At 42.5% G+C, this 12,235-nt stretch overlaps 1 protein-coding gene and 1 long non-coding RNA gene across 7 annotated transcripts in view; one reads left to right on the top strand and one right to left on the bottom strand.

Annotated features, from left to right (window-relative positions):
• Positions 1–1,158, bottom strand: part of CD3H18orf63 (chromosome D3 C18orf63 homolog) — a 58,060-nt gene extending 56,902 nt beyond the window's left edge. For all 6 annotated transcript variants that reach the window (XR_006707352.1, XR_006707351.1, XR_006707350.1 and 3 more), the window contains exon 1: positions 1,045–1,158. The gene's annotated coding sequence lies outside the window, so the exon portion shown is untranslated. The remainder of the gene's footprint in view (positions 1–1,044) is intronic.
• A 108-nt stretch (positions 1,159–1,266) lies between these two features.
• Positions 1,267–3,436, top strand: LOC123587428. Its single transcript, XR_006707296.1, has 2 exons — positions 1,267–1,605; positions 2,905–3,436. It is a non-coding gene; the product is annotated as an uncharacterized LOC123587428 (long non-coding RNA).
• The last annotated feature ends 8,799 nt before the right edge of the window (positions 3,437–12,235 follow it).

Here is a 12,235-nt window from a genome sequence, read left to right as displayed (position 1 = left end):
CCATGACCTGAGTGAAGTCAGATGCTGAACCGACCGAGCCACCCAGGCGCCCCTGTGTTGTGCATATTTTAAAGAAGTTCAGTCAAAGACATAGGCTAAAGTTTGTGATTTGCTACTTTTATTTCTAAAACACATTTCCCACGAAAATGACTTTGTCGTTCTTCCTTTAAATATCTTATGGCAGATGGGGCGCCTGGGTGGCTCAGTCAGTTAAGCCTCTGACTCTTGGGTTCCACTCAGGTCACGATCCCCGGGTTTCTGAGTTCCACGGGGCTCTTTGCTGTCAGCCTGTGGGCTTCAGATCCTCTGTCCCCATCTCTCTGCCCCTCGAGCAGTCCCCCTCCTCTTCCGCCTGTCTTCAAAGACTAGCCAGAAAAAAGCACGCAAACCGCACTGCTCTGTTCACAAGCGCGCAAAAATCTGGTTTTCGAGTTCGCGACCAGGACAAGTCCCAGATAGAGAGCGTCTTCTCTTTTCCCGGATACCCTGCCACCCGCGCTCACGTGTTGTTCGGGAACCGCGGTACCACACTGCCCTCCTGCTGCTCGGGGCGATCACCCAGCAGCAGGGGCCCGCCCTCGACGGCTCGCAGAGCCCACTGGCAAGCAAGCCTGGCCCAGGGGCCGGGGTCGGAGCAGCCCGCGGCCTGGGGGGCCCGCGGGCCAAACTGCGGCCCGGAGGCTAGAGGACCGCGGTGGAAACGTGGCCAAGGTCTTCATTCGGCTGAAATCCAGGGTGTAAGCGCCGACCGTGTGACTCACCCGTCAAAAAAGGTGCCCTGAAGATTGGAACCTGGGGCCCGTCCTCCCGCCCACCCCCACCTCCGCCATCACCACTGGCCCACACGGTCGGCTCGCGCTGCTCCCCCCTCCCCCCCGCCGCCGCGGATCGCTTCCTGGCGGGGAACCACGTCCGAGAGCACGTTTTCAAAACCCGTGGAAGCCACGGCCTCCTGAGGGAGAAGCACAAGCCTTCTCCCTTCTCGCGGGAGGTGAGACGGCAGGGCCTGCAGCGGCCTCCCCGCTCCCTGCCCGGCTCCCTCACCCCTTTGTCTCCCGGTCGGCCCGGGTTCGCCTTCGAGGGCCGTTCGCCTCCCCGCCTCAGGGCCCGCGCTCCTCAGCCGCCTCTCCAGCGCTCCCTTCTCTGCCCTCCCAGCGTGCCCCGCGCACCACACGCTCCCGGCGTGCCTCGAGCGTCCCGGCCTGCCGCGTGTCACGTGCGCAGTCCGCCCCACCTATCGGGTGCTCCCGGCGTGCCCCGGGCGCCCAGCGTTTCCCGCCTACGTTGCTGACGCCGGCGCCCGCCCGGCGTCCTGGCCGGTCCCGGAGGGACGGGCCGGGGTTGACGTCCGCGGGGCTCAGGCGCGAGGCCCGGCGGCCCCGGAGGAATCGCACAATCGTGTGGGCGGAGTGCGGCCGCGGGGGAGCCGCAGGCGCCGACGCCGTGCGGGCCGCTTTCCCGGCCCTCACAGAGGCAAGCGAGCCTTTTGTGTCGCCCGCAAGGCCCGCGGTGGCCGAATCGGCCCTGGCCGGAACGTTCTGCCTCGTGCCGGAGAGAGGCAGCAGGGCGCAGGCGCCTTAGGCGTGCCTCCTGTCCGTTTGACAGGTATTTATTAAGCGCCTGCTGTGTGCCTGGAGCTTTTCCAGGAGTTAGCGAGGGGTCGTTAAGCAAACAGCATTCTGTGGCGTCGTGGACCTCACACGTTGCTTGCGCCTCACAAGTTCCTGTTCCTTGACGGACAGGAAATGGGATAAATGAGCAACATACGAGGATGGGAGATGGTGCTAGGCGCGTGGGAGAAACGTAACGCGGGCCGGGAAGACGGAGTGTTGGGAGAGGCGGTGACAGAGGCCAGCAGGCCTCGTGGAGAAGGCGACACGGGAGTAAGACATGAAGGCGATGGGAGTGGGTGGCTACTCTGATGTTAGGGGACAAGGTTGCGGGGGAGAGGAGAGCGAGTGCAAGGGCCTGAAGCAGGAGGTGACCAGGGGTGCAGCGGGTCCGGAGAGGTTGAAGCCGAAGCCGGACAGAGGGCATCAGGCCTAAGCTGTGCATGTTGTAATAGGCGCACCGGGCTGCTGTGATCAGAGGGGGCTGCTGGGGACACAGGGACAGGGAGGAGAGTGGTCAGGAGGCAATGGCAGTAATCCGGGAGAGAGAGGCGATGTGCTAGGTTCAGGAGACGGCCGACGAGGTTGGATTGGGCTGTGAAGCTACTTGAAGTTATACCTAATTCTGTTTGGGTTTTTTTTAGGTTGATCTGGAGAGACAGAGACAGAATAGGCGGGGGGAGGGGCAGGGACAGAGAGGGAAAGAATCCTGGCAGGATCCAAGCTGTCAGTGTGCAGGGCCTGATGCGGGGCTTGAACTCAACAAACGCTGAGATCATGACCTGCGTGGGAATCAAGGGTCCGACACGTAACCGACTGAGCCATCCAGGCGCCCCAAGATACTTGAAGTTAAATCTAATACATTTTGGACATGGTATGATGTGGGGTCTGAGAGAGATGAGTCAAGCTTAACTCCAAGGTTTTTGTACTAATGACTTGGGAAGATAGGGTTGCCATCATCGGAGAGGGGGATGACCGTGGGAGGAGCAAGTTTGGGGATGAAGATCAACAGGAGTTCCGTTCTGGACATGTTGACCTTGAGAAGTGAAGAGGAGGAGGTCTGGGGAAAGATGTGTGTGTAATAGATGGTATTTAAAACCCTGAGGGCCGCCTGGGGGGCTCGGGCATTAAGCCTCCAAATTCGGCTCAGGTCATGATCTCACAGCTCGTGAGTTCAAGCCCCGGGTCGGGTTCTGTGCTGACAGCTCAGAGCCTGGAGCCTGCTTCAGATTCTGTGTCTCTGTCTCTCTCTGCCCCTCCCCTGCTCACGCTCTCTTTCTCTCTCAAAAATCAGCATTAAAAAAAAAAGCTAATCTTAATAAAATAAAATAGAGCCACAAGACCAGATCACCGAGAGAGTGTAGGAAGAAAAGAAGCCCTTACACTGAATCCTGGCAGACTCCAATATAAGTTCCTGGAGAAGAGGAGGAACTTCCTGTGTGGAATGCCAGGATATTTTTTATTAAGCAAAGAGCCATTTTTCAACCTCACATCTTACCAGGTTCTGGAAGTTCTATCGTGCAAGGATGAGATTTCGTTTCGTGATTGATGTTTGATCTATTGGAATCATTACTTATTTTGTATTTGCAAAATAAACTTTGGCAAAGAGGAGTCCTTTTAGGTATATTCCTAACTCAGTAAGAAAGTGCTCAATACTTAATTGTTTGGTTACTTATAACCAGCTGGGAGATCATAGTAAGTAATTAATTATCATGAGATTGATGAGCAAAATCAGCCCCCTATGACAAATGTAGTTTGCAACATTAAGTGAACAAAATAAAATCTTCTGAAACAAACATTCCAACAAATAAACTTTTTGTCCTAAACTTTTATACTCTGGTTTTATGTCAGCTATCATTGGAATTATTAAACCACTGAAGATTACAGAAAAGCTCTTTATCCTACTTGGGATATACACATAGGGAAAAAAACAACTGCATGAAGACAATGTCAAAAATAAATATAGATTCAGCTTACATCTAACAATAAATGCATATTTCTCCCTGGTCTTTCTTATATATTTAAATAAAGATAAACCTAGTGTTCCTCATTCTGAAAAGCACACCTGTCAACACTTCCTGTTCTTAATATCTCTGCTATTGAACTTACAGCCTCTGACTTCAACAATTTTAACACGGCAGAATTAAAAATATTTGAAATCACGTAACACCCAAGTACTAAATATCCAGTTCTATTCCGTGAAGATGAAATACTGCTTTTTGTGAAAACATGGACAAATCTTTCAAAATGTGAATAAGTCATAAGTAGACAGTTTTATGGTTTTTTGAAAATCCCCATCCTTGTTTACCCACCAGTCATATCTAAAAATAGAACATTACCTTCATGCATCTCCAACATTCCCCTTCATGCCTTCTCCCAGCCATTTACCCACTTCCTCCAGAAGTAATCACTGTCCCAACTGCGAAAATCATAAGTTAATCTTGTTAATTTTGAACATTTCTATTAATGGAAGCATACAACATGAATTCTTTTATGTCTAGCTTCGCTCATAAACATGTTTATGAGATCCATATTGTTGAGAGTAGCAGTGTCTTATTTTCATTACTTACATTTCATTTCCATTACATAATGGATAGTGTTCCATTGTGTGTGTATATGCTTCATTTTATCCTTTCTGAGGTTAAATGGGCAATTAGATTGCTGCCAGTTTGGGGTTATTATGAAGAATGTTGTGAAGAGAATTCTTATTAAGAAAAAAAGTCTGGGGCGCCTGGGTGGCCCAGTCGGGCGTCTGACTTCAGCTCAGGTCATGATCTCATGGTCTGTGGGTTCGAGCCCCACGTCAGGCTGTGTGCTGACAGCTCAGAACCTGGATTCAGAACCTCAGCTTCGGATTCTGTGTCTCCCTCTCTGCCCCTCCCCTGCTCACGTTCTGCCTGTCTCTCTCTCTCTCTCTCTCTCTCTCTCTCTCAAAAATAAAACATTAAAAAGAAAAAAGTCCTACAAGGCTACATACATTGTAATCCCATTTTTGTAAAGCTCAGTAGTTCTCCAAGCAAAGCTAAACAATGGGGGCTCCTGGATGACTCAGTCGGTTAAGTGTCTGACTCCAGGTTTTGGCTTAGGTCATGATCTCATGGTTTCATGAGTTCAAACCCCATGTCGGGCTCTGTGTTGGCAGCACAGAGGAGCCAGGTTGGGATTCTCTTTCTCCCTCTTTCTCTGCCCCTCCCCCACTCATGCTATCTCTGTCTCTCTCAAAATAAATAAACTTAAAGCTGAACAATGAATTATTGGTATATGTGCATAACTATTTTTTCTACAAGCAAGGAAATGTTAAACACAATTCAGGATAATAATGATTTTTGGATGGCAGAAGGATGGGATATGGGAGGAACTGTAGTTCCCAAGTCAAGTGAAGGGTTCACTGGTGCTCATTTATATTATTAAATTTCAAAACATATATGTACCTCCACTTATACTAAACATTAAATCATAATTTTTAATTAATAAGGCACATAATGTCATAGGACCAACCAGAATTTTTATCCTGGGAAAAACTTTACTGACAGAATACATTTTGATGACAAGCTTGTGGACAGGCTAATATACCAGGTATATGAGTTATTTATGTTTCTGTTTATCACTCACAGGCATTCCAGATCGGAAAGAATCCTCTTAAAGATTCCACCTCCAGCTTGACTGAATGTATCTCTTTTATGATGATTAAGGTTGTTGCATTGTATTAAATCATGTTTAAATTGTCTGGACATACAAAAATTAGGCCATTTTCTTGGGTAAGCTAGTACCACATGAAAATAAAGCTATTTATTTTTTAAAAAACAATTTTTTAATGTTTATTTTTGAGAAAGAGAGTATGTGAGCAGAGGAGGAGCAGAGAGAGAGGGAGACACAGAATCCAAAGAAGGCACCAGGCTCTGAACTGTCAGCACAGAGCCCAATGCAGGGCTCAAACTCACAAACTGTGAGATCATGACCTGAGCCAAAGTTAGACGCCCAACCAACTCAGCCACCCAGGCACCCCAGAAAACGAAGCCATTTCTAAGAAAGATTACATGAGGAAGAGTCAGGTCTTTAGTCAGGAAGCTGGCATATGATGATAAGCCCCAGGTGGGGGTTGAGGCTGTGTTTACCATGCACCTTTGCCTGGAATTTGAGGAGTTTGGATGTCTAAGATTGTATTTATGGGTAGAGCATAATCAGCTGTCCTCAAATATATGGAGGGAGCCTGGGACTTACTGGGTGTGCACCTCATAATCACTTAAGGAGATTTGAGAATTTGACGAACTTATTGAATTAACATTGCTGCTTCATTTACTAAAGATGAATAGACAATATCAGGCTCTAGGATCATAGTACGTGGTGGTAAATTATTGTTTTGCTTCCTTTAGCAAAGTTCATTTGAATATTCTGGCCCTGCTATAAGAAAGCAAAGAGAGAGCTATTTATCCATATTTCTGCCAAAGTGCCGAGGAAGAGAGTAGGGTGATGGCAGGTGGCAGGGAGTGATACAGTAATCAGTGATAGAATCAGGAAAAGAAGGATACCTAGAGACTAATGTTTACTTCCTTCTAGCATCAACTTTACAGGTCCTAAATGATATTTTTGTTCAGGTAGGTAACTTTCTGACATGGGGATTCCAGCTTGCAAGAACTCCATTGCCCTCTTCATCATTCATATTACTTGTACACTTATGTGGATGCATTGAGCACTTTGGGTAGGTCCTATATGTGCACATTGTTCATTTTAACTGTTATCATGCTGCTGCAACAATTAGACTTTCTCTGTTTCCTAGGCTGGGAAAGAAAGAAAACAATTTTACCTTTAGTAGATGTCTCAGGAAAAGCTAGAAAACTTGGCTAGTTCTCTTGCTAGTGACAGATAAATAAATTAGTTCACGTTTTTCTGTATGGTTGTAATAAAATTATATTTCCAAGTTCTTACATGCCATCTTCTATATCACATTTGTACCTATGTTCATTCAAAAATGCTTATGGAGCACATACTAAGTGCTAGGCCCTGTGCTGGAGACATAGCTATGACCAAACTGTACCTTCCCTCGAGGAACTCTGGGCCCAGTGAGAAAGACAGACCCGTAGAATGATGACTTAGTGAGTGTGTGATAGAGATGATCAGAGAATCAAGGAATACTGAGAGGGCACTAGTGGGAGGGGAAAGTATGATCAGCACATGCCTCCTCCATTGGTGATCCCTAGGCTGAATCAGAAAGGGTCCTGAGTCCTAGACCAAGAAAAAGGAGTTGGGAGGAAGGAGTAAGAAGGATACTTTGGTAGAGAAGGGGGCTTGAGCAAGGGTATGGGAGTGAGGAAAGGATGCTCTATCTCTAAGGATCTAAAAATAGCTCACTGTTGCTAGGCTGTAGGCTTGGGATGGAAATGGCAAATGATAAAGCTGGAGAGAGGCAGATTTTGAATGATTTTGGATGCTCTGGTAAGGAATTGGAACTTTAGTTATTGGAAGACATTGGAAAGTCTTAGGCAAGAAGTGATGTGATCAGATTTTAATTTTAGACTCACTGTTCTATGGAATATGGGACTGAGGAATTGGAGACTAAAAGGAAGAAGAACCTGTTGAGATATTGTAAGCAGGTAGTAGGCAACTAATCATGAAAGGCAGATCTGGCAAAATGGTACTAGGAATAAAAGAGAAGAGCACTAATTAGATGTTTACGAGGAAAAATCTCTGGGATGCAGTGATAGAATCAATTTTGAGGATGATCTGGATGATTTACAAGCTTCTGACTTGGGAACACCAGCAGCTGAATTTCATAGAACTGTCTGGAACCCTAAACCCTTTACAAAGTTAAATAGGATATCTGGAATTTTCCTTATCTATACCATCTTACTCTTGTTCTATTTACTTGTGCTAGAGACAAAAAGAGATTTTTAAAAATAAGTTTAATATTGCAGCCATGTTCTACAATCAAATATTTACTCTCATTATTTGCCTACTCCTAAAGATGTATTTATAAGGAAAATGTGCCTAAGAATGTATTTACAATAAGATAACCTGCATATAATTACCTTGTCATTGTTTGAAGTCAGTGAGGAAAATTGCCCTACCTGTGCAATGAACTTCAGACGTTTGTATGGGATTTGTGGTCAAATAATACCCATTGCTCTCTACTTTTCATTTCTGCTGCTGCAGTCCAATTGATCAGAGATTCTCAATTGACATTTGGTATTATAAATATACATGGATAAAAACAGCTTCAGTCATAGGTGCTTTATTTGAAAGTGAATAAAAATATACAAAATTTAGAAAATTTTAGATATTATTGTTAATAGGAAATTATTGAGGATCAACCAAATAGTATATACATATTAGAGATTTAGATATTTTTGAAGGAAAAAGTTAACATATGCTAATACAGTACTTAAAAGACCTGGATAGTTTTCCGGACAAACAGAAAGAAAAACTAAAGGAATTTGTGACCACTAAACCAGCCTTACAAGAAATATTAAAGGGGACTCTTTGGGGAAAAAAGGACCAAAAACAACAAAAACTAGAAAGTAACAGAGAACATCACCAGAAACACTAACTTTACACAAGGCACTATATTAATATCTATCAATAATCACTCTGAATGTAAATGGAATAAATGCTCCAATCAAAAGACATAGGGTATCAGAATGGATAACAAAAACAAGACCCATCTATATGCTACCCAGAAGATACTCATTTTAGACCTAGAGACACCCACAGATTGAAAGTGAAGGGATGGAGAACCATCTATCATGCTAATGGATGTCAAAAGAAAGCCAGAGTAGCAATACTTATATCAGACAAACTAGATTTTAAACCAAAGACTAACAAGAGATGAAGGGCATTACATCATAATTAAGGGGTCTGTCTATCAAGAAGATCTAACAATTGTAAATATTTATGCCCCTAACTTGATAGAAACCAAATATATAAATCAATCACAAATATAAACTCATTGATAATAATACAATAATAGTAGGGGACTTTAACACCCTGCTTACAGCAATGGACAGAAATTCAACAAGGAAACAATGGCTTTGAATGACACACTGGACCAGATGCACTTAGGAGGTATATTCAGAGTATTTCATCTTCAAGCAGCAGAATCACTTTTCAAGTGCACATGGAATATTCTCCAGATTACATCACATATTGGTTCATAAATCATCCCTCAACAAGTACAAAAAGATTGAGATCATACCTTGCATACTTTCAGACTGCAATGCTATGAAACTTGAAGTCAACCACAAGAAAAAATTTGTAAAGACAATCAATGTATGGAGGTTAAAGAACATCCTACCAACGAATGAATGGGTTAACCAGGAAGTTAAATAAGGAATTAAAAAGTACACGAAAGCAAATGAAAATGAAAACACAACTGTCCAAAACCTTAGGAATGAGGCAAAAACAGTCCTAAAAGGGAAGTATAATGCAATACAGGCTTACCTCAAGAAGGAAGAAAAGTCTCAAATACACAACCTAACCTAACACCTAAAGGAGCTAGCAAAGGAACAGCAAATAAAGCCTAAAGCCAGCAGAAGAAGGAAAATAATAAAGATTAGAACAGAAATTAAATGACAATAGAAACAAAGATAATGGTAGAACAGATCAATGAAACTAAGAGCTGGTTCTTTGAAAGAATTAATAAAATTGATAACCCCCAGCCAGACTTATCAAAAAGAAAAGGGAAAGAACCCAAATGAATAAAGTCATGAATGGAAGAGATTACAACCAACACCATAGAAATACAAACAATTGTAAGGATATTATGAAAAATTATATGCCAACAAATTGGGCAATCTGGAAGAAATGGACAAATTCCTAGAAATGTACAAACCACCAAAACTGAAACAGGAAGAAAATAGATAATTTGAACAAACCCATAACCAGCAAAGAAATTGATTTGGTAATCAAAAATCTCCCATCAAACAGAAGTACAGAGCCAGATGGCTTCCCAGGGTAATTCTACCAGACATTTCCAGAAGAGTTAATATCAATTCTTCTCAAACTGTTCCAAAAAAATAGAAATGGAAGGAAAACTTACAAACTCATTCTACGAGTCCAGCATTACCTTGATTCCCAAACCAGACAAAGACCCAACTAAAAGGGAGAATTATAGGCCAATATCCCTGATGAACATGGATGCAAAAAATTTCAACAAGGTATTAGCAAATGGAATGCAATATACATGAAAAGAATTATTCACCATGATCAGTGGGATTTATTCTTGGGCTGCAGGGGTGGTTCAATATTGCAAATCAACCAGTGTGATACACTACATTAATAAAGGATAAGAACTATATGATCCTCTCAATAGATACAGGAAAAACATTTGACAAAATACAGCATCAATTCTTGATTAAAATCCTCAACAAAGTAGGGATAGATGGAACACACCTCAACATCATAAAAGCCATACACGAAAGACTCACAGCTAATATCCTCCTTGGGGAAAAACTAAGATTTATCTACAGTCAGGAAGAAGATAGGGAAATAAACTCTCACCATTATTATTTAACATAGTACTGGAAGTCTTAGCCTCAGCAATCAGACAACAAAAAGAAATAAAAGGCATCCAAGTGGGCAAGAAAGAAGTCAAACTTTCACTACTTGCAGACAACATGGTACTACATAGAAAACCTGAAAGATGCCACCAAAATATTGCTACAAGTAATACACATATTCAGCAAAGTCACAGGATATAAAATAAACATATGGAAATCTGTTGCATTTCTATATACCAATAATGAAGTAGCAGAAAAATAAATCAAGGAATCAATCCCATTTACAATTGCACCAAAACCCATAAGATACCTAGCAAGGAACCTAACAAAGAGGTAAAAGATCTGTATGCTGAAAACTATAGAACACTTATGAAAGAAACTGAAGATGACACAAGGAAATGGAAAGACATTCCATGCACACGGATTGGAAGAACAAACATTGTTAAAATGTCTATACTATCCAAAGCAATCTGCACATTAATGAAGTCCCGATCAAAATAACACCAGCATTTTTTTTCAGAGCTAGAACAAACAATCCTAAAATTTGTATGGAACCATGAAAGACCCTGACTAGCCAAAGCAATCCTGAAAAAGCAAAGCAAAGCAGGAGGCATCAGAATTCTGTACTTCAAGCTACATTACAAAGCTGTTATCGTCAAGACAGTATAGTATTAGCACAAAAAACAGAAACATAGATCAATAGAACAGAATAGAAAACCCAGAAATGGACCCATAACTGTATGGTCAACTAATCTTCAACAAAGCAGAAAAGAATACCCAATGGAAAAAAGACTGTCTCTTCAGCAAGTGGTGCTAGGAAACTGGACTACTTCTTTATACCATACACAAAAATAAATTCAAAATGGGTGAAAGACCTAACTGTGAGACGGAAAACTATCAAAATTCTAGAGGAGAACAGAGGTGGGTTCTTTGACCTTGGTTGCAGCAACTTCTTACTAGACATGTCACTGGAGGCAAGGGCAACAAAATCAAAAATGACCTATTGGGACTTCAAGAGAAAAAGCTTCTGCACAGTGAAAGAAACCATCAACAAGACTGAAAGGCAGTGTATTGAATGGGAGAAGATATTTGTAAATGGCACATCTGATAAAGGATTACTATCCAAAACCTATAAAGAATTTATCAAACTCAACACCCTAAAAACAAATGATCCAGTTAAGAAATGGGAAGAACATGAGTAGACATTTTTCCAAAGAAGACATCTAGATGGCTAACCAGACATATGAAAACAATGTCAACATCACTCATCAGGGAAATACAAATCAAAGTCAAGATGAGATACCACCTCACACCTGTCAGAATGGCTAAATTAACAACACAAACAAGTGTTGGCAAGGATGCAGAGAAAGAGGAACCCTCTTTGCACTGTTGGTGGGAATGCAAACTGGTGCAGCCACTCTGGAAAACAGTATGGAGGTTCCTCAAAAAGTTAAAAGTAGAACTACCCTATGACCCAGCAGTTGCACTACTAGGTATTTACCCAAAAGATACAAAAATACATATTTGGAGGGGTAACATGTACCCCAATGTTTATAGCAGCATTATCAACAATAGTCAAACTATGGAAAGAGCCCAAATGTCCATGGACTGATGAATGGATAAAGAAGATGTGTATACACAATGGAGTATTGCTCGGCCATCAAAAGAAATGAAATCTTGTCATTTGCAACAAAGTGGATGGAGCTAGAATGTATTATGCTGAGTGAAATAAGTTGGTCAGAGAAATACAAATATAGTATGATTTCACTCATATGTGGAATTTAAGAAACAAAACAGATGAACATATGGGAAGGGGGAGAAAAAGAGGGAAACACACCGTAAGAGTCTCTTTACGATAGAGAACAACCTGAGGGTTGATGAAGGGAAGCAGGTGTGGGGGGGGGGGGGAGCGCGAAATGGGTGATGGGCATTAAGGAGGCTACTGGTTGTGATGAGCACTGGGTGTTTTAGGTAAGTGGTGAATCGCTAAATCCTACTCCTGAAAACAATATTACACTATATGTTAACTAACTAGAATTTAAATAAAAATTTGAAGAAAAAAAAAGACCTGGAAATAATGCAAATTATCTGTGTAGATATTGTATTTGTATTGGGATTCCATCTTTGCTGAAG

The sequence above is a fragment of the Leopardus geoffroyi genome, chromosome D3, assembly GCF_018350155.1.
Source record: "Leopardus geoffroyi isolate Oge1 chromosome D3, O.geoffroyi_Oge1_pat1.0, whole genome shotgun sequence".
In the NCBI taxonomy this organism is placed as follows: Eukaryota; Metazoa; Chordata; class Mammalia; order Carnivora; family Felidae; genus Leopardus; species Leopardus geoffroyi.
This window is presented reverse-complemented; position numbering and strand designations above follow the sequence as displayed.